Genomic DNA, 22,971 nt, shown 5'->3' with positions numbered 1-22,971 from the left:
TACTCACTTCTCCTGGGGACCACCCCACCCTCTGGGCTGTATCACCAAGGAGCTACCTCGTCACTCAACCAAGAGAAACACTTTCCCTTTCTCTGTCTACTGGTGATTGCTTCATTGCCTGGCTTGGGTTGAGTACTCAGAAACTCTGGCCAAGGGCCCTCCCAAAACAGAAAGCAGAGTGACCACTAGCCCGTGAAACTGCCAACAAGAACAAGAAGTTCAGTCTCTGCTGGGTTTTAAGCCAGGCTCCAGTTCATCACAAAGTCCCAGGACTGCTTAACCCAAAGCAGCAGGACATCAAATCACCCCATTTCATTTTCTTCCCTTTGCTTATCTACATTTTCTGTCTTCCCCCGTACACTGGATGTTTATCATGTCTGTTTAAACTTCAAAGCAGTAACTTCAAATAGAGACTCTCATCAAGCCCAGGAATGATTTTCCTGGGTGATAACAGTACAACGCTTGGGGGAGGCCCCATTCTAGTACCAGGGAACTGGATGTCCTGGGAAAGTCATTTAGTACCCCAGGGTCTGCTTTTCAACATTGAAAAGCAGGGGGAAGCAGGACCAGCTCTTTAGCTATACTACTTCCCAAGACGGTAACAGACACCTCTCGAGGTTTGCTGGCTGGTGAAAATGCCGTGCAGATAAAGTCTTGAGTCTGGTCCTGTGGCCTCCATGACCACAGGCCATTGCCTGGTTTGGGGCAGCTGTCTGTGGATGTGAGTCAGTAGGGAAAATGTGAATTGACTGATGCAAATCCATCGATGGTACTACCTGGGTGTCCTGCCGAGGGAGGGGACATGAATGGGGAGGTCTCGGAAGGCTCACATTCCCCCCCAGACTCCCAAACTCACAAAGGACAAACTGGGAAGACAGTGGTGGAACGCCGGATTCACCCATCTCCTCCAGGTTTCAGATAAGGCCCCTCGGGTCCAACCTGGGAAAGTGAGACTTTAAGGCCACAAAGAGAGTAGGTGACCCCAGGGCACTGCTCAGCCAACAACAGCCTCTGACTTTGCTTTTATGTCATGAAAGCTAGTGGGGCCCGGGAAATATTTTTTTGCTACTAAGTTGGTAGGTTAGGTGGACCCTTCAGCCCTGCTGGCGGGGTTGCTTGTCAAAGCTGAAGAACTGCCTCTGGCACCCGTACCCTCTCAGCAGGAACAGGAGAGGCAGTCCAGACCCTGGCTGCATTTTTCCCAGGCTGTCGCAGACAAAGGGCTGGCCTGGCCTCACCTCGTTATCTCTCGCTGTTAATCAGCCCCACTCCATTTTCTATCATGATTTATCCACAAAAGCCTCTTTGGTTGCCCAACAGGAAAGCCAGGCTAAGGTCCCAGGGTTAGTATGAAGGCCAGGCTGGGTCTGGTTTGATGAGAGAAAATACAATGGGTGTGCCAGTCTTGCAGCCTGCAGGACCTTCAGAAAGCCACATCTCTGCAGAAAGAGACGGCAGGGGTGGTGGAAAGAACAGACACGCCTGGGTTCAAACTCCGGGGACCTCCCAGCCGCATGACTTTGAGTAAGATAGTCAGCTTTCTGAGCCCCACTTTCCTCATCTATGAAATAGGGTGAGGCTTCCCCGGTGGCTCTGTGGTAAAGAATCCGCCTGCCAGCACAGGAGACATGGGTTCAACCGGCGGTCCGGGAGGATCCCACAAGCCGTGGAGCACCTAAGCCCGTGCACCCCAACTCGCTCTAGAGCCCGGGAACCGCAACCCCTGAGCCCACACACCACACGCCCTATAGCCCCTGCTCGGCAACAAGAGAGGAGCCGCCACTCGCCGCAACTAGAGAAAGGCCTGTGCAGCAAGGAAGAGACAGACCAGCCAAAAATAACACACAAATTTTAAAAATAAAATGAATTTTGTAAAATAGGGATGATACCACTGACTTCCCTGGTGGCTCAGATGGTAAAGAACCTGCCTGCAGTGCGGGGGACCTGGGTTCAATCCCTGGGTCGGGAAGATTGTCTGGAGAAGGAAATGGCAACCCACTCCAGTACTCTTGCCTGGAAAATCCCATAGATGGAGGAGCCTGATGGGCTACAGTCCATAGGGTCCCAAAAAGTCAGACACGACTGAGCAACTTCACTTCACTTCTCTCACTTCACCATTGATCCCACAACTTGTTAGACTGTGTATGTAATATCATTAGCTCGGGGGCTGGAAAACGGGACTCTGGGCTTGTTTGTATCCCTGATGCTCCTTATGGAGTTGTGCTAGTGAAGAATCAGAGGTTCAGCCCTGACCTGTGGACAAGCCACGTTGTGACCGGCAGAGCCTGTGCGTAGGGTTTGAGGATGGCTCTGATGTTCACTAGCTGTGGCAAACCCCTCCTCTTCTCTGAGATTCAATTTCCTAGTCTCTAAGTGGAAAGTTTAATGCCTTTCCTGCATGCAAGATTAGGGTCATGAATATGCTTCATAAACTATATGAAAGGCCAGTGTTGTCTTCTCATTAACACATACCGGTACATAATCAAATCCTCCTGAGACCTCGGGCAAGTCATTAAACCTCTCTGGGTGTATCAGTCAGGGTCCCACCAGGCAACAGATGGCACATCCAAACCGGGTAATCTGATTAGAGTGTAATAACAGGGCTATTTACAAAGATATGTGCACGAATGAATAGTGGGTATCTCAAGGTTAGTGGCCCCAAGGAGCCTTTGCTTCCGCTTGGCCATGAAAGAGCAAAGGAGAAGCAGTCACCAGGATCAGAGATAGCAGCTGCATTGAGAGGCCACCAGAGGGAAGGCTGTGACCCTCAGAGGAGGGGTGCAGCCCATTCAGGGTGCCCTAGCATTGTGGTCCAGTGGCTAAGACTCCACACTCCCAATGCAGGGGGCCTGGGTTCGATCCCTGGTTGGGGAACTAGATCCCACAGGCTGCAACTAAGAGTTCACATGCCGCAACTAAAGATCCTGCGTTCTGCAACTAAGACCTGGTACAGCCAGATGAATAAATATGAAACTTTTTTTAAAATACCTTTACTTTGATTTCCTCCTGCCCTTGGATCTGTGGATGCTTCCCTTTGGCTAATCAAACCAGAGACTAGAGAATAAGAGAACCCAGTGATACAGTACATCCAGGGCAGCCTCCCAGGATACAGCACAGAGTGGAAAAGGCTGAAGAGAAGGTCTGGAGGGGCAATCGGCGGTATCCAGCACACTGGGCATCAGTGTCCTCCCCAGGTAAAGGAATATGAAGGTGGCTCAGCTGGTAAAGAATCCGCCTGCAATGCAGGACACCCCAGTATGATTCCTGAATCGGAAAGATCCCCTGGAGAAGGGATAGGCCTCCCACTCCAGTATTCTTGGGCTTCCCTAGTGGCTCAGACGGTAAAGAATCTGCCTGCTATACGAGAGCCCTGGGTTTGATCCATGGGTTGGGAAGATGTCCTAGAGGAGCACGTGGCAACCCACTCTGGTATTCTCACCTGGAGAATCCCCATGGACAGAGGAGCCTGGCAGGCAACAGCCCATGGGGTCGCACAGAGTCAGATGTGACTAAGCCACTAAGCACAGCACAGCAGGAAGGAGGTGACCTCTCCTTCTGTCTCACCCTCTGATAGATTCTCAGCACTTTTCCTAAGCTTCAGATCCAGATCTAGAAAGGTTAGACCCTAGAAGGGAACCCAAGCCCTCTCCTTGGGATATCTTTAGTCTTCCCAATTAATCAAGAGCAAAGGCATCCTTTCCTGGCAGCCCCCAATTTAAATTATCACCTCTGAGGTCCACACTCAAAGCAGAGAGCAAGCCAGCCCAGAGGGCGTCATCCCTCGGACTACTATTTAATACTTATTTTCCTCTTTCAACCAAAGTGAGCCAGGTGCACGTCTCAAATACTAAACAGATGCCCTTCTGCTTTCATTTATTGGAGGAAGTATAATGCAGTGAGGTCTCTTTAGGCCTTATCTTTAGAAATGATAAATTGCATACACGTGAAGACACTGGAGCAATCTAATTTTTCCCAGCACCTTCTAGCTGACAGTCAGCATGGCTCCCAGGGGAGAAATCAAAGAGCTGAGTAATCTTGAAGAGACAATAGTTCCCGAATCCCCTTTTTCACTCCATCCCATTCCAGATGGGTGATATAAATCACGTGCCTATAAAAGAAAAGATAAGAGAGCGCTTCCCAGGAAATCTCAGCACAGGCAATCTGGGGCAGGAGTTAAACCCGTGGGCTCCAGAATTTTTAAAGTGCAGATTCAAGCCCTTGCTGTGTCACTCACTAGTTGTCTTCGTGACCTTGGACAAGTGACCTAAGCTTCAGTCTCCTCATCAGTCCATTTGACAGATTATGCTTACTTAGGACAATAAGAATGCTTTACGGGGGTTATTTTGAGAATTGAACAAAATAGTACAAACACTTAGCACATGTAAGCATTCAGCAAGGAGCAGTGGAGGAGAGGTGGCAGAACTGCTGACAGATCTATGACTCCAGCTCTGTAATCGTGGCTTTTCCCTGGCCACAGAGCTTCATCTATGCTACTTCTAGGGCCCTCCTCACTTTCCCTTGCATTTTAGCCATCCACGTTATCCCCCTGCTCTTGGCTGTTGTTCAGTAGCTCAGTTGTTCCTGACTCTTCTGCGACCCCATGGACTGCAGCACGCCAGGCTCCCCTGCCCTTCACTATCTCCCAGAGTTTGCTCAGATTTCTGTCCATCAGGTCGGTGATGCCATCTAACTTCTGCAACTGAGTGTTGTTTCCACTGTGGTCCAGCTGCTTCCTTCTCACTGGAGCTACTAGTAACTGCCTTCTGCTCTTCCCCAGTAGCAAACTGGACACCTTCCGACTTTCAGCGGGCTCATCGTCCAGGGTCATACCTTTGTACCTCTTCGCACTGTTCATGGGGTTCTCCTGGCAAGAACACTGGAGCAGTTTGCCATTCCTTCCTCAGTGGGCCACGTTTTGTCAGAACTCGGCACTCTGACCCATTGGTCTTGGGTGGCGCTGCTCAGCATGGCTCATAGCTTCACTGAGTTATGCAAACCCCCTGGCCACATCAAGGCTGTGGTCCACGAAGTGGCCCCCTGCTCTAGAGATGTCGATCACAATGCTTGCCAAATGCACAGGCCCTTGCTGTGGGGCACTGCCCTCCCCCCACTAACAGAAATCACACAGCTCCTCAAGCAAACCGCCATAATCAAATACTGCGTTTTAGTTAGTCCACTGTTACAGAACACAGGGCAAAGAGAGGCCATCCCAATTCCGTGATGGAGACGGTACCAGAATCTACGGATTTAATCATAAAACCTGTAGGAAACCTATTGAACAAGCTGTGACAACACAGATAGTACCTGTGGATGGGCCGTCCATGCAAAGCATACCTAGAAAAGAAGAAAAGAAGGGCAAGACGAAAGAAGGGGGGTTTGAAACACATTTACGTTTAATGTGTTATTTTTCATATTTTTATTTATTTTACCTTTTATTTGTTAGGAACTGGCAAATAGTTTTCCTGTGAGATCATGAGGTGAGGATTCCCACCCCAGGAAGAAACTTTATCCTTCTTCTTCTTTTTTTTTTTACAGTTAAGTAAACTGTAGCTCAGAGAGGGTGATTTACCAGAGTCACGCAGCTAGAAAAAAAAATTCTAATCTCAACAAACTGGTGTGTATGTTTTGTGCCACCCCCCTCACAAATATTTCGCTAGTTCCCTCTATGAATAGCTCCTCAAGTATGCGGATGAGTCACCACAGGCTAGTTCTCAAGGTTGGAAAGTTGGGTCACGATCCCTTTGCATTGTGACAGAAATCTGACCTAAGAAGATCTGTCATCTAATCGGTTGTCTAATCGCTTCCATCCATCTTTCGTGGTGATAACTGCTGGCGTGGAGGAGCCCTTCCAGGAGCTGAGGTGGGGTGTGCCTCCAGCATTGTGTGTGGTGCCCGCCTTCGCTCAGGCAGCCTTCAGAAAGTGACAGAATCTCACTCAGAACCTGCGGTCTGCTTCCTGCACACTTTCCTCCTCTTTCCAGCCACGCTGCACTTGCTGTGCGTGTGTGCACGCTCAGTTGCCTCTGCGATCCCAGGGACTGTCGCCCACCAGGCCCCTCTGTCCACGGGATTCTCCAGGCAAGAACACTGGAGCGGGTTGCCATTTCCTACTCCAGGGGATCTTCCCGATCCTGGGATCGAATCTGTGTCTCTCGCGTCTCCTGTATGGGGAGGCAGGTTCTTTACCTCTGCGCTGCCTGGTGTAACTTGTTACAATAAACTCTCAATGGCTCCTTCACCTGCAGCTTCTCACCATTTCAATCTATTTCGCTCACATTGCTGACTGATTTATCCACAACCCTGCTCATATCATAGTATCTTCCTGTTGCCTATAGAAAAAAAAAAAAAGCCTCTTATCCCCCCTTCAAGACATGGATGCTGTCTTTCCACTCTGCCTTTCCGGTGCTGATACCCCTGTGCCAGGGCTCCCAGGGCTCTCAGTGAATTGTATTGTTCGCTATTGCCCTCCGCTCCCCGGAAGTTCCCGAAGGATGTGTCCAAGACCCAGTTCCTCTCTCTCTCTGACCGCCCCTCGCCTCTGTCTCTATTTATCTGTCTCTGTCTCCCAGCTCTACTTCCCCAGTGAGGGTTCTGTTCTCAGAAGTCTCTCCCCTTGGGCCCGAAAGATAGCTGCCATGGTCTTCTAAGACCACATGCTTCCATGTCACGTTTGGTGGAGAAGACGAACATCTGTTTCCTGGTAGATTTCATTGTCCCTGACAGGCCTGACCTTTGTCACACCCCCACCCTTTAATCAATACTTGCGGCCAGGGTTGGGGGAGGGACGGGGTGCATTCACTGTAAGAACTCCCTGAAGTTCCAGTCATGAAGTTTTGGGTAGGACTGACCCCTGCCTTCAAGTCCAGGGATGACCCCTGACTGCCGTGGGGTAACAGACGCTCTGGAGCCCCTTTCTTCCATGGAGACTTCTCCTGACTCTCCTAACTAGAAAGCAGGTTCCTTCTCCTCTGAACTTGCAAAGCTCTTTTCCAGCATTTCTTTCATTAACGTTGCAGCTAGACCACTGCCTGTGCACGTGTGCTCAGTCGTGTCCTACTCTCTGCAACCCCATGGACCGCAGCCCGCCAGGCTCCTCTGTCCGTGGGCTTTCCCAGGCAAGAATACCGGAGTGGGTTGCCACTTCCTTCTCCAGGGGATCTTCCTGACCCAGGGATCAAACCCAAGTCTCCTGCATCTCCTGCCTTGGCAGGTGGATTCTTTTCCACTGAGTCACCTGGGAAGCCCTACCACTGTCTACCTTGCATTAAACTCTCTGTCTCATCTCTGTGTCCTGGGCATCAGTCATGGTTACATCATACCCACAATCCTTGGTGAGAAGGGCCATGTCTACAGTCCTTGGCTAAGCAGCCAACCCTGACTCACTTTCTGTGACCGTGTCTACCCTGTCTCCCTGTTGCCCACGCTAACTGGTCCTGGGGTAGGCAACTGACCAATAGGCAGGCAACCACAGGCTGTCTGGCAGCTTCCAAAGTGAAAAGTTCTTCCTAGAGACCCCAGTAATTAGCCTTACAGCCCTGAGTGAACTGCAAGTGATGAGCAGGCAGAAGCTCTGTGTAAGCAGAAGCCAGAAGGCAAGAAAAAGACACAGAGTAGAAGACTGTGATCCTCAGGATAAGGAAGCGGAGACTCAGAGAAGCCAACCACCCTGCCCAGCAGGCAGTCTAATTCTCAAGTCTATTCTCCCAACGGGTAAACCACACTCTCAAATCACTACCCAAAGCAACTGCACCGCATTCGATGCAGAAAAACCCTTATTATAGAAACTAAAGAGGGAAATGTTGAAAGGAAACAAAAGGGTCATTAGCGGTGGCTTCTTTCCCTGGGATGGTCACCCAGGGCCTCTCTTCTTGCCCATTAGTCTTTTAGTCATTTCTTTTAAGATTGTCCAGGAACTTTCCCCCACACCATACCCTGAATGCTTTTCATCCACGCTCAGGAATGCTTTTCATCTTCACTGACCCTGCATATGATGAGCAGAAGGCAAAACGCGGGAAGAAGCCTATGGTCACAGCTCCCTCTGGGGGAGGCTACCCAGCCCACAACAACCCCCACATCTCAGAATGTTTCTCTGCTCCCTCTGGAGAAAGGACCCCAGCAGCACTTGTTGGGTACTTTTATTTACATTGATTTGTCTTATTCTCACAATAGCCTTGAGATGTAAAACCGAGATTAAGCAGAAGTTCCCTGGTGGTACAGTGGATAAGAATCCGCCTGCCAATGCAGGGGACACAGGTTCAGTCCCTGGCCTGGGAAGATTCCATGTGCCGAGGGACAACTAAGCCCGAGCGTCACAACTACTGAGCTGCGGACTGCAACTACTGAAGCCCGCATGCCCTAGAGCCTGTGCTCTGCAACAAGAGACGCTGCCACAATGAAAAACCCGCACACCGCAACTAGAGAGGAGCCCACACACAGCAAGAAAGACCCAGCGCAGCCAAAAATGAATAAATGAATTCTTTAAAAAAAAACAACCTGAGATTAAGTAAACCATGCAAGACCACAAAACTAACATGCTGCCATTATGATCTTAACACAAGTCTGGTTAACTCCAAAGCTCACACTCTTCCCACCATTCACTGTTGCCTCCAAAATGGAAAGACAAATGGGACTAGGATACAACCATAACATACAAGCGTTAAGGTTTTTGCTTCTTTTTCTTTTTATTGGCATCAGCAGTATTCATGACAGATTGTTATCTAGAGCCTTTATTTTGGCAATGACATGTCTGTAACACACTGAACAGACCCTTGTCTTGCTTAACAAGCTGGTATCATGAGTCTGAGAAGTTCGTACCGTGGTCATGTCCAACCACGGGATACAGTGTCGAAACTAGTGGCTGTCCCCGGGGTACTCAGACAGGATTCTCTTGCGATGAGGATATTACTGATGTGAAATGTTTAAAGGCCTGAGGGAAAACCCTCCCTTGATTATGGAACACTTCCAATATATCTCAGTGCAGTTGGAAATGTGTGTGTAATATTCTGGTGGGACCTCATCTCTACGTGTCCAAAGTCATTTAGGCAAATGGGTCCAGAAACGCTCTCCAAATGTAGCTAAACTCCAAAACTTAAATGGCTCCTGACCTAGTTTCCAATCATTTCACTGCAGGCTTCTATTTGTCCAGTCTATTCAAATACTATCACACTGATTTGAAAGAAGGAAATATTTTATCTGTTTCATTTATAAGGTTCATAAATTTATTCTGAGTGCTGATATGGGGCAGGGACTAAAGATTGAATGAGGTGTTTCTGCAATTCTATACTAGTAAAAATTAATGTTTCTTTCTGTTGATGCATTAGAGTTCATTTGAGCATCACAATATTCCTAGGGTAGGCAGAGCTGGTTTTATAATCTCCATGTTACAAATAAGAAGCCTGAAGATGAGAGAAGTCATGTGTTTTTCCCAAAGTAACATAGCTTGTAAATAATAGATCTGAGACTCAAGCCCACTTAATCTAGGGATCCCTTTTATGGGGTCAACATTGCTCTTTGATCATATTTTACTTTTTGATCATATTTTAGGCTTGATATTTCTTGAAGGGCTTCCTCGGTGGCTCAGTGGTAAAGACTCCATCTGCAGTGCATGAGACACCTGGGTCGGGAAGATCCCCTGGAGAAGGAAATGGCATCCCACTCCAGTATTCTTGCCTGGGAAGTCCCATGGACAGAGGAGCCTGGCAGGTTACAGTCCATGGGGTTGCAAAAGAGTCGGACGTGACTTAGCAACTAAACGATAACAACACATTTCTTGAAGGTGCACAGTTTTCTGTCTGTGACAGTTTGGAGTAAGAGTTAGCGAATTATGGTCCATGAGCCAAGCCTGCTGCCACCTGTTTTAGGAAAGACAGTTTCACTGGAGCATGGCCACAGGCATTCACTTGATTTCATGCTGCAATGGCAGAGTTGGATAATTGCAACAGAGACTGTATAGCAGACAAAGTCTAACATGATATTTCTGGCCTTTTAGAGAAGGAGTTTGCTGACCCTTGTCCATAATATAAATTTAACTTGTCTTCCCCTTGATTTTTATCTTTGGCCAGGGTCATAGGTCAGTTTGATACCAGGATCCGGATTCAGCCTAGGGCTACCCAAGATGACAGTTCTGCAAATTCTCCCACTAATAGGGGTTTTCTCCATCTTGTTGTTGTTGTTTAGTCTCCAAGTCATGTCCGATTCTTTTGTGACCCCATAAACTGCAGCCCACAAGGCTCCTCTGTCCGTGGGATTCTCCTGGCAAGAATACTGGAGTGGGTTGCATTTCCTTCTCCAGGGAATCTTCCCAACCCAGGGACCGAACCTGTGTCTCCTGATTGGCAGGCGGATTCTTTACCACTGAGCCACCAGGGAAGCCCTTTCTCCATCTACTTGACCTCAAAATTTCCCATGTGTCCCTTCCTCTTCTGGTAGACTTAGGGCCCCAGAAAAGCATATGACTTCATATCCAAAGGAGGAAATATTGTGCATAAACAAGGACTTGATTTGCTGGAAAACTGCCCTTATTAACTCTAGCCTATAGCCATGGCACAGTCCATTCTCTGTATGTAACATCTAACTTGAGAGGAGGCTACCCGAGAACACACCTGGGTGCTCTGGACCTGGCTCCAAAGTCAAAATAACTCTCTAAGACCAACGCTGTACTTTCCCAACTGTGCCTGAATTTGAAATGCGTTCTCCTTACTTTTCACCTCTAGTGGAAGACCAAGAAAATGTGCGTATTGAATGGTCAGGGTTTCCATTCACCCAGCCCATTCTTCTCCACCCAATGCACCCTTTTTGATGTCCTCATAGCAATTTGAATCCACCAATGAGAGTCCCTATGCCTGGCACCTTCAGCATGCATCAGTTCAATAAACAGGTCCTAGAGTAGGCCTTAAGTTCTCCCTTTGATGCTAGGCAAGTTGGGGGAACAGATGAGAGCCATCTAATCCAAATCCCTACACTGACAAAGACCTCAGATTCACTTTTGGTATCATCTACAAAAGAACTTACAGGCTTCCCACGTGACGTTAGTGGTAACTAACATTGTAAGTGGGGTCACACAGAGTTGGACATGACCGAAGCAACTTATCACACAAGCACACACAAAAAAACTTGCATTTAGAACTACTGTGCTACATCAGTGGAATTACACTTGATTTTGAGCTGTGGCATTTAAGAGTCTGCTGCTGTTGCTGCTAAGTCGCTTCAGTCATGTCTGGCTCTTCATGACCCCATGGACTGCAACCTACCGGGCTCCTCCGTCCATGGGATTTTCCAGGCAAGAGTACTGGAGTGGGTTGCCATTGCCTTCTCCGCATAAATACTTATAGGTAATATATATACATATTCACACATGTATATAATCAGTTGAATTAACATTAATTTCTGAAATTTTGCTTCCAGTTTCAGGTGATAGGGATGAAAGATACCGTATTTTCTTTTTTTTTTTAACCGTGCTGCATGGCATGTGGGATCTTAGTTCCCAGACCAGGGATTCAACCCACTCCCTTTTTGGGAGAAACACAGAATCTTAACCACTGGACCGCCAGGACAGTCGAAAGCCTCTGCATCTTTACGTGATCCAATGAAACCCCAAGTCTAAAGAGCCACTTGGGGGTGGGGTGTTCATTCGCTTAATAAATCCTCACTATGATGTCTAGGATCTAGGAGCTGAATAAGGTAGCCCTTGCCTATGAGGGTCTCACTGGGTAGTGGGAGACACCAACTCCAATGTAAGACCACAGGAAGCGCTGTTCTCAATATAAACCAGGTGCTGTTGTGTCTCGCAGCGGGAATGCACTGAGGCAATGAACTGAGGCTGGAGGAAGACTTCACCTAGAAGTAATATGTGGCGGGGCCTTAAAGAATGAGAAGATTACAAGAGATAGAGATGAGCAAAACGGCTTTCTAGAAAAGTTATTTTATATATTTTATTTTAGGTTGTGCTGCGTCTTCATTGCTGCAAGGGCTTTTTCTCTCGTTGCGGTGAGCAGGGGCTACTCTGCATTGCGGTGCACGGGCTTCTCACAGCAGTGGCTTCTCTCGTTGCAGACCACGGGCTCTAGGCACATGGGCTTCAGGAGGTGCAGCTCCTGGGCTTTAGAGCACAGGCTCAGTAGTTGTGGTGCACGGGCTTAGTTGCTCTGAGACACATGGGATCTTCCCTGACCAGGGGTCAAACCTGTGTCTCCTGCATTGGCAGGCTGATTCTTTACCACTCAGCCACCAGGGAAGCCCCAAGAAGGCTTTTAATTCAATTTAACAAACACCATTTAATCACCTGCTGCTGCTGCTGCTGCTGCTGCTAAGTTGCTTCAGTAGTATCTGACTCTGTGCGACCCCATAGACCGCAGCCCACCAGGCTCCGCCATCCCTGGGATTCTCCAGGCAAGAACACTGGAGTGGGTTGCCATTTCCTTCTCCAATGCATGAAAGTGAAAACTGAAAGTGAAGTTGCTCAGTCGTGTCCAACTCTTAGCGACCCCATGGACTGCAGCCTACCAGGTTCCTCCGTCCATGGGATTCTCCAGGCAAGAATACTGGAGTGGGGTGCCATTGCCTTCTCCTTTAATCACCTACTCTCTACCAAAAACACTAAACTCCGTGCCTTTCTTGGACTAGGGGCTCAGCATACACTAAGTTTTGCAGTACTACTGTGATGCTATTAATAGGTGCAGACAGGGCCAGCAATAGCACATAGAGCACCTCAGTTCTACTAGAAAAAGCGTCTGTCTTCTTGACATTCAGAGGTCAAAACCAGGGCTCGTGACCTGGTGGGTCCGGCTAGATTTCAGAACCACTTTCAGCCCCACTTACCCTCACACTAAGCTCCTCTGCGCAGTGAACGGCCTGCTCAACTGTACACGGCAACCTTGGGTACAGGGAACACAGAGATGAATAAGGCCTGATCTCTGCCGTAAGGAGCTCATCTGGTCAAGGAAAAAACTCACATGAGGTATCATATAAGTGACATAATAAAGGAATGTGCAAGTATTATGGGAAGGAGCAGTGAGAGGGAGATGTGTTTAAAGATGATAAAGCATCAAACGTGTGACCAGTTTAGGGAAGACTGAATACTCTTGGGCAGGAAAGGACAGGTAGCTTTATTTCTCTACCCCAGTGGATCCCAAGCCTAGGAGGTTGCCAGAAACACTTGAGCACATAAGAAATTACATGCCCAGAGCAGCTCTCAGGTGAAGCCAGGAACTTCATCATCACAAGTTTCCCCAGGCGATTCCGGTCATTTGCTGGGTTAGGGACCACAGGTGTGAGCTAAGCATCCACTCAGCCTCTCCTCCCCCAGGACTCAGTTTCTCTCGGTGAAATAATAATGTTCAGAACTTTCTCCCTACGATAACAATGAAATGAAAGTCCTGTGGTTGCTCAAGCTGACGGCCTAGGTGAACTTTCAGTTCTGCTTTAGAAGGAGAAAGGCCACCTGAGAAGTAAGGTGACCGACACACCTGAAGGGTGGACCGCACGCAGGGCTGTCTGAGGGCTTCTGACCCACAGGTGTGGCTGAAAGGGAAAGAGGCGGCCTGACCGGGAGAGCGACCCATGGGCGGGAGTCCTGCTGACGAACCCTTGGAGGAAACTGTTCTGGAGTCTCTGACCCTGACAACGATGCCCACACCCCCGAAAGATTCTTCCTTCCTGCTATCCTTGATTATGACCTTGAGCTGTGTACTTGGGGAATTCAGTGCTTGGGTTACCCAGCTGGAAGACGAAGCATGCTCCTAGGATACCAGCAAGGCAGGCTCACACACACACACACACACACACACACACACAAAAGAATTCGATGTTTTTTTATATCAATCCCTGGCCAGCGTTCACTCCTACATGCCTCAGGGCAACGAAGCCCCTGTGCCACAACTACTGAGCCTATGCTCCTTAGAGCCCAGGAACCACAACGACTGAAACCCAAGCACCTGGAGACCCTGTGCTCCACGTCAAGAGAAGCCACTGCAGTGAGAAGCCCACGCACTGCTACAAGAGTAGCCCTGGCTCACCACAACTAGAGAAAGACCGTGCACAGCAGTGAAAACCCAGCACAGCCAAAAACAAGTAAATAAAATTTTAAAATAAATTAAAAAGTTCTCGGGAACCACAGTTCCACCTTCGTACCCATCAGGAGCATCCACATTGCCATCCCTTTCTCTCCTTTGCCACTGCTAATGACAACATGGTGACTTACTCTACTATTTGAAAACTACTTTTATGTAATTAATGTATGCTTTCCTGCCTATAAATGCCTGATTTAAAAAAAAAAAAAAATGCTCTGGAGAGCTCCCTAGTGGCCTAGTAGTTAGGATTCCAGGCTTTCACTGCCATGGCGCAGGTTCAGTCTCTGGTCAGGGAACTGAGATCCCACAAGTTGCATGGTTTGGCAAAAAAAAAGTAATGGTTAATAAAAAATAAATAATAAAAAGCTCCGATGCCATCATAAGAAAAAAATATTTCCCCGAGGTTTATCATATATTGTTCTTAGTTCAAATTACTTGTAGGAGTGGAGGTATACCGCAATTTCTTTTTTTTTTTGCTGTTTTAAAGATGAGTAAACTTTACTTTTTAGAGCAGCTTTAGGTTCACAATTGAGTGGAAAGCACAGCGTTCCCATTTGCCCCCTTGTCCTCACACAAACACCACCTTCCCCACCATCAACATCCCCCACACCAGGGAGGGACATTTGTTACTATCAGTCAACCTAGACTGACATATCATAGCCACTTAAAGTCCACGGTTTACATTAGGGTTCACTCTCAGGGTCGCAAAGAGTCGGACGGACACGACTGAGTGACTTTCACTCACTCACTCACTCAAAGTTTTATAATCTATGGGTTTGGACACGCACAAAATGGCATGTATCCACCACTGCAGTATTGCACAGAATAGTTTCACTATCTTAAAAAATTCTCTGCCTTCTGTCCATTCCTTCCTTTTCCTGCCCGCAACCCCTGGCAATCCTTTTACTGTCTCCATAGTCTTGCCTTTTCCCGAATGTCATATAGTTGGAACCAAATATGTAGCATTTTCAGGTTGGCTTCTTCCACTTAGAACTATGCATTTGTTTCCTCCATGTCTTTTTGCGATCTTGCTATAATCACTTACTAGTTTGATGAGTTTTTTGCTCAATTCTTTCAGATTTTATCCGTAGGCAATTATGCCATTTGCCTAAAAAAGACAGTTTTATTTCTTCCTTCCCAATCTGTATGCCTTTTATTTCCTTTTTTTCCTCCTTACTGTATTAACTAGGACTTCCAGTGTGATTTTGAAAAACATAAGTGAGAAAGGACATCCCCATCTTATTCCTGATTTTAGTGGAAATTCTTCTAGTTTCTAACCATTCAGTATACTAGATGGAGGTTTTTGTAGATGTTCTTTATTAAGTTGAGGAGTTCCTCTCTGTTCCTAGTTGCCAAGAGTTTTTATCATGAACAAGTGTTGGATTTTGTCAAATGCTTTTTCTCCATCTATTCATATAATAACGTGATTTTTCACCTTTAGTCTGTTCACGAGATGGATTACATTAACTGGTTTTCAAGCACTGAACCAACCTTGCATACCTGGTATAAACCCCACTTGGCCATGGACTGAGATCTTCACCAATGCTTTTAACACCCACCCTTCTCCCCCACCTTAGCTGGGCCAGGATGGTGGGAGGGACTGGAGTTACGTATTTCCCTTTTCCCACATGGGAGGCTGGAGGAGGCTAGACTTAGCTATTTCCTTTCCCCAAGGTAAGTTAGGTTCCGGTAAAACCCCAGTAGGTTAAGTTCTGATGAAATAATTTCTCCTGAGGGCAGGTTTTGCTAAGAACAGAATGCTCTAGCATATTTCAAAGTGGTTCCTTTTCCCCCTCCACCTGCTGGACTTACGAGTACTTTTCTCCAATATTCACTGGGAGGAACATTGGTACAAAAGTGTGGAGGCCCCCTTATCACTGGTTCCCCCTGGAGCTCTTACCTCCCAGACTTGTCCACACGGACCTTCCAGCAATTTTTCAGTTACAGTTCAGGTTTTTCCATTCTTGGGTTTCCCAGGTCGCTCAGTGGTAAAGAATCCACCTGCCAAAGAAGGAGACGCAGGAGATGCAATGATGCAGTTTCCATTCCTGGGCTGGGAAGACCCCCGAGAGGAGGCAATGGCACCCCACTCCAGTACTCTTGCCTGGCAAATCCCATGAACAGAGGAGCCTGGCGGGCTGCAGCCCGTGGGGTCTCAGAGAGTCGGACACGACTGAGCACACGCCCTGCACGGGGATTTCTGCTCCCACAAGTTGTGATTCTCGGTGTCCACTCATCTGTCTGGTGATCTGCCCTGTGACCTCATTTCTTTGACAGATCTAAGACAAGTTTGTTGTATTCTTTTTCAGTTGGTTCAGCTTTTTACTTGTTGTTATGACAGAGCAATAACTTCTAAGCTCCTTACGTGCCAGACGGGAAACTGAAGTCCTCCTCCACAATTTTTCAGTACTGAGGAGTCTCTAGAAGGCCTTACTCTGCCCTAGAAGAACTGAATTTCAGTTAATGTTTGTCAAGCACCATCTATGAGTCAAATGTCTGGTAGATTCGTTCACACTTATCTCTCTCAGCCCTCAGAACAGCCGAGAGAGGTAGGTATCAAAATTATCCCCATTTCACAGATGAGGAAGCTGATACTCGAAAAATGTAAATGACTTGGCAAGACTACATAAATAGAAAGTGGTAGAACTAAGATTAAAACCAGGTCTTCTTTTAACTCCAAGGCTGGGGAGACAACTTTAGGAAACTAAAAGTCTGGACTGATAATTTTAGAAAATTAAAAGTCTCAAGTGGTTTCCGGCTCCCCCTCCTCCTCTGGGACCTTCACTTGTGTTTGGGTTGGCATGGAGGTGGGGACATTGAGGAAGCTGAGTTCCACCCACTGAATCAAGGCTGGGGCAGAGGCTTGAGCAACTATGGCCAATGCCATTTAGGTTTATTCTGACTTCCCAGAATAAACTGGGAGCGTACTGCCAGAATTAACAGACTACAGTCACAGCCCAATTTTAAAAAGCGGTTCTTCCATTTTATTCTTGACTGTACAGACCATAGGTTTATAACCAGGGTCTAAGCTTCCTCAAGGATCCGAGGGGCATCAGGAAGTTTGCGAAGTTCTTGAAACTGTTGTTGCGCTGCGTAGGTGCGAGAAAATGAATTTTTCTGAGAAGAGGGTTTATCTCTTTCATTACATGTTCAAAGAGTTCTCCAATGCAAACGAGGTTAAAAAGTAATTAGTACAAGCTTCATCCAAGAAGAGTTTGTTTTTAAATGTTCTGACTCCAGCCTAGGGAGAGAATCAGATACTAGTAAAGAATGCAGCAGTTCATATCAGGAAATAATAATCACACTAATACTTCGGTAATTACTTTTTTCCTCTGTGCTGATCGAGACATAGATCTGGCTTTGGTGAAACCAAGAAAAAAAGAAACCCCAACAATTTGTGCGGAGACCAAGAGGATGCATCTGTTTCCTGAATCAACCAGATCAAATGAGCCCTGAATCAAACATTGCCTGTGCTGAGGCTCTATTTTCTTCCAAAGAGAGATGAAGCAGTTGCTCTCAAAGGGGGAAAGAAAAAGAAAAACACAAAGAAAGAAAAAGTAAGTCTAGGCAAAATAAGAATGATAATCTCTACTTTTGGAGTAATGCCAATGAATTTCTTTTTTTCCTCCTTCTTTTATTTTTTTTTTAATATACTTTCTTGCCTATGCTGCACAGCATATGGAATCTCAGTAACTCCACCAGGGATAAAACCTGCGCCCCTTGCATTGGAAGCGTGGTCTTAACCACTGGATCGCCAGGGGAGTTCCTACCAATGGATTTTTTGATACGGTGCCTTCTCCAAACTAAAGTTCCCTCCTAACAGGTATTATTTCTAAAGTGCCTGTAACTCCAGACTCTGAAGTCTTATACAGTGAAGGCTTTGGCTCGGTCTGCCTGGGTTTATTTCAGCAAGTGCTTCATCAGATCCTGCCTGTATCTCCTGCATCTTTCTCAACCTTCCACATATCTGCCACGATGTAGTCATGCTTCATTCATTGGCATGGTTTCGGTTGCCTCTGCACTTTGCTTTTTTCTCCTCTGCCTCTGCTGTTCCCTCTGAATGGAACACCCTTCCCTCCCTCGCCCCCCTCACTATCTCCTCCTCAGCCCAAGGGACACCTCTTCTAGGGAGTTTTTTCCCAGCCCCTTCGGAGGAATTTTCTGTCCTTGACGTCTCTGTAGTACCCTGTGGGTACCCTTATTCCAACACCCAGCGTACCATTGCTCTCGAAGCCCCTTGAGGGCAGAAGCTATGCCTCTCACCTGGGATCTCTAGGTGTGTCTGACACATAAGAAGCTTCTACCAAATACGTGTAAAATGAATGAGTGGTTAGTTTCCCATCCGTGCCTAATAAGGGGTATTAAGTAATAGATGCTTGTGCAAATATCCTGCTGTTGAAAGTAATAGAAATATTCTCTGTTCCCCTTGCTTCCCACTCTCAGATCCTGGAGATTTTAGAAATACTGACCTCTCAATATCAAAAAGCTCAATTTAACACCCCCCCCCCATATCCAAGGAGCTCTAAGGAAAAAATATAATCTGAATTATCATAAGAAAACCAATTATATAATACATTAAAACAAAAGGGAAGTTTTAGATTTTAGTCTCAAAACTATGGTTCCTTTTTCTGTGGACATGACTGTGATGTTCAGGGTTAATGGCCATCATTGACCATTTTTTTTTAAATCTGCTGCGTGTGACACATAAATTCCTTTAACTATGTGTTTTTCCAAGAAGCTGAATCAGACCTCTTATTTAGTCACCACAATGCTCAACTCTTAAGTTCGAGAAATGTGGTTACAAAACAGAGAGACTATGTAAAGCTTTTAACTTCCTTCCTCCAAGAAAGGTAATACGTGGAGAGGAAAAAGGAAAACAGCAGAGATCAGTGACTTCAGTAATTACATCTGATTGGGAAGGCCTGAGCCTGGTCTCTGCTTAGTGTGCTTAAGACGAGTGAAATTAATTGAATCACATACAAGAAGACATATTTAAATCTCAGGAATGAGACTTGAAGTAAATCCAAATTTTTAAAGAATAGAATAGTTTCTCTCTCCTGAAAGTAGGTAGTTGCATAAAATAACTAGCTGATGGTAGAATTCTCATTCTTTTTTTGTATTGAAATGGGAGAAGAGCGTATGTTTTTAGATTTTGAAGGGACTTTGAAGATAAGTTACTCCTAGCTCTCACTCTCACCCATTCTGATTTGACTCATTATATAGTCCCCCTGTCATTATATTCCTGGGGAGCACAGGTAGAATCCTACCTAAAATAGACTTTCTCAGGAGGATTTGGTGCTCTGAATACTTGCCCCAAGGACCATCTGGTCCAAACACCATCATTTCCCTGGCAAGGAAGATGATGTCTAAATACAGGCTCCCAACCGGATGTACCCAAGGCTTTATGATATACGAAACGTGTTCTCATCACCGCGTCTAATTCAATAAAGAATGATTCAGAGGCTCTCCAGGGTCGCCCCACTTGTTAACTGTGGAATCTGGACCAGGACTCCTGGTGTTGGGCCCTTTCTCCTTCGCCATGGTGCTTCCTGAAAAGTATCCAAAGTGCTGTTTCTATGGTTCTGAGCAGGAGAGTTTGGCCATATCCAGGGATAAGATTTCTGATGTTTTGGGATTTCCCTGGTGGTCCAGGGGCTAAGACTCCACAATCCCAACGCAGGGGGCCCAGGCACGATACCTAGTTAGGGAACTAGATCCCACACACCACAACTAAAAGGGTCCTGTGTGCTGCAGCAAAGATTCTGTGTACCGCAACTAAGACCCAATACAGCCAAATAAATAAATACATATTTTTTTAAAAAAGAATTTGATGGTTTACAATGAAATTAACAAATCCCTTCATGAGGAGGGCCCACTGCAAACAACCCTTGTGGAAACGTGAGACATCTCAAAGCTGAGAAGAAACTGGTGTTCTGGGTCATTTTAAAGTTTTTCACAGGATTATAGGAGAGGGTGTGTTGTAAGCATCACTTTCAAACTTAATGTGTGTATAGCCATCTCAGGATCGTGCAAATGCAGATTCTGATTCACAAAATCTTGGGTAGGGTCTGACATAAGATCATCCACTGGAGGAGGGAATGGCAAACCACCCCAGTATTCTTGCCAAGAGAATCCCGTGAATAGTATGAAAAGGCAAAAAGATGTAGAACCAGAAGACGAGCCCTCCAGGTCAGAGGTGCCCAGTATGCTACTGGGGAAGAGCAGGGGCATCACGAATAGCTGCAGAAGGAATGAAGCAGCTGGGCCAAAGTGGAAATGACACTCAATTGTGGATGTGTCTGGGGGTAAAAGTAAAGCCCAATACTGTAAAGAACAGTACTGCATAGGAACCTGGAATGTCAGGTCCATGAATCAAGGCAAATTGGAAGTGGTCAAGCAAGAGATGGAAAGAGTGAACGTTGACATATTAGGAATTAATGAACTAAAATAGATGGGAATATGTGAATTTAATTCAGATACCATTTTATCTACTACTGTGGGCAAGAATCCCTTAGAAGATAGAGAGTAGCCCTGATAGTCAATAAGAGTCTGAAATGCAGTACTTGGGTGCAGTCTCAAAAATGACAGAACGATCTCAGTTCATTTCCAAGGCAAAGCATTCAACATCACAGTAATCCAAGTATATGCCCCAACCACTAATGCTGAAGAAGCTGAAGTTGAACAGTTCTATGAAGACATATAAGACCTTCTAGAACTAGCACAGGCTTCCCTGGTGGCTCAGACGGTAAAGCATCTGTCTGCAATGCTGGAGACCAAAAACTAACACCAAAAAAAGATGTCCTTTTCATCATAGGGGACTGGAAGGCAAAAGTAGGAAGTCAAGAGATACCTGGAGTAACAGGCAAGTGTGGCCTTGGAGTACAGAATGAAGCAGGGCAAAGGCTAATAGAGTTTTGTCAAGAGAACACACTGGTAATAGCAAGCACCCTCTTCCAACAACACAAGAGAAGATTCTACACATGGACATCACCAGATGGTCAACACCGAATCAGATTGGTTATATTCTTTGCACCCATAGATGGAGAAGTTCTATACAGTCAGCAAAAACAAGACTGGGAGCAGACTGTGGCTCAGATCATGAACTCCTTATTGCCAAATTCACACTTAAATGGAAGAACGTAGGGAAAACCACTAGGCCATTCAGGTGTGACCTAAATCAAATCCCTTATGATTATATAGTAGAAGTGATGAATAGATTCAAGAGATTAGATCTGGCAGACAGAGTGCCTGAAAAACTATGGACTGAGGTTCATAACATTATACAGGAGGCAGTGACCAAAACCATCCCAAAGAAAAAGAAATGCAAAGAGGCAAAGTGGTTGTCTGAGGGGGCCTTACAAATGGCTGAGAAAAGAAGAGAAGCAAAAGGCAAGGGAGAAAAGGAAAGATATACCCATTTGAATGCAGAGTGCCAAAGAATAGCAAGGAGAGATAAGAACGCCTTCTTCAGTGAACAATGCAAAGAAATAGAAGAAAGCAATTAGAATGGGAAAGACTAGAGATCTCTTCAAGAAAATTGCAGACACCATGGGAACATTTCATGCAAGGATGGGCACCATAAAAAACAGAAACAGCAAAGACCTAACAGAAGAAGAAATTAAGTAGAGGTGGCAAGAATACACAGAAGAACTATATAAAAAAGATCTTAAAGACCCAGAAAACCACCATGGTGTGGTCACTCACCTAGAGCTAGATGTCCTGGAGTGTGAAGTCAAATGGGCCTTAGGAAGCATTACCATGAACAAAGCTAGTAGATGTAACGGAATTCCATCTGAGCTCTTTCAAATTCTAAAAGGTAATGCTGTTGAAGTGTTGCACTCAGTATGGCAGCAAATTTGGAAAACTCAGCAGTGGCCACAGGAGCGGAAAAGGTCAGTTTTCATTCCAGTCCCAAAGAAGGGCAATGATAGTGTTCAAACTACCGCACAATTACATTCATTTCACATGCTAACAAAGGAATGCTCAAAATCCTTCACGCTAGGCTTCAACAGTACATGAACCAAGAACTTCCAGATGTACAAGCTAGATTTAGAAAAGGCAAAAGAGTTCCTTTTCCCTCTTCTGGGGACGGCCATCTAGAGGCATTCAGGATGGTGCAAAGTCTGACGTACCATCGTAGGCTGTCCTACAACACTGCCTCTAACAAAACCAGGCTGTCCCAAACCCCTGGTAATAGAATTGTTTACCTTTATACCAAGAAGGTTGGGAAAGCACCAAAATCCGCATGTGGTGTTTGCCCAGACCGACTTAGAGGCGTTCATGCTGTGAGACCTAAAGTTCTCATGAGGTTGTCTAAAATGAAGAAAAACGTCAGCCGAGCCTATGGTGGGTCCATGTGTGCCAAGCGTGTCCACGACAAGATCAAGTGTGCTTTCCTTATTGCAGAGCAGAAGATTGTTGTGAAAGTATTGAAAGCACAAGCACAGAGTCAGAAAGCTAAATAAAAAATGAACCATTTTTGAGTAATAAAAAAACAGAAAAGAAAAGGCAAAAGAACCAGAGATTAAATTGCCAACATCTGTTGGATCATAGAGAAAGCAAGGGATTTCAAAAACATATCTTCTGCTTCCTTGACTACGCTAAAGCCTTTGACTGTGTGGATCACAAGAAACTGGAAAATTCTTAAAGAGATAGGAATACCAGATCACCTTACCTGCCTCTTGGGAAACCTGTATGCAGGTCAAGAAGCAACAGTTAGAACTGGACATGGAACAACAGACTGGTTCAAAATTGGGAAAGGAGTACGTCAAGGCTGTATATTGTCACCCTGCTTATTTAACTTACATGCAGAGTACATCATGCAAAATGCCAGGCTGGATGAATCACAAGCTGGAATCAAGATTGCTGGGAGAAATAACCACCTCAGATATGCAGATGATACCAC

General features: G+C 46.1%; 1 long non-coding RNA gene and 1 pseudogene across 1 annotated transcript in view; one reads left to right on the top strand and one right to left on the bottom strand.

Moving 5' to 3' along the window:
* The window catches only part of LOC145525526 (uncharacterized), a 35,616-nt gene extending 19,012 nt beyond the window's left edge, over nucleotides 1-16,604 (bottom strand). Inside the window, exons 1-2 of the long non-coding RNA XR_014068270.1 lie at nucleotides 16,171-16,604; nucleotides 15,967-16,067 (exon numbers count right to left, since the gene is read on the bottom strand). This is a non-coding gene — a long non-coding RNA (uncharacterized LOC145525526). The remainder of the gene's footprint in view (nucleotides 1-15,966; nucleotides 16,068-16,170) is intronic.
* On the top strand, nucleotides 15,900-22,531 carry LOC145525524 (large ribosomal subunit protein eL34 pseudogene; annotated as a pseudogene).
* The last annotated feature ends 440 nt before the right edge of the window (nucleotides 22,532-22,971 follow it).

Source organism: Giraffa tippelskirchi, chromosome 11, assembly GCF_054371585.1.
Source record: "Giraffa tippelskirchi isolate mGirTip1 chromosome 11, T2T-mGirTip1v1.2.pri, whole genome shotgun sequence".
Taxonomy (NCBI): domain Eukaryota; kingdom Metazoa; phylum Chordata; class Mammalia; order Artiodactyla; family Giraffidae; genus Giraffa; species Giraffa tippelskirchi.
The sequence above is the reverse complement of the archived record's forward strand: the minus strand, read 5'-3'. Positions and strand labels throughout refer to the sequence as shown.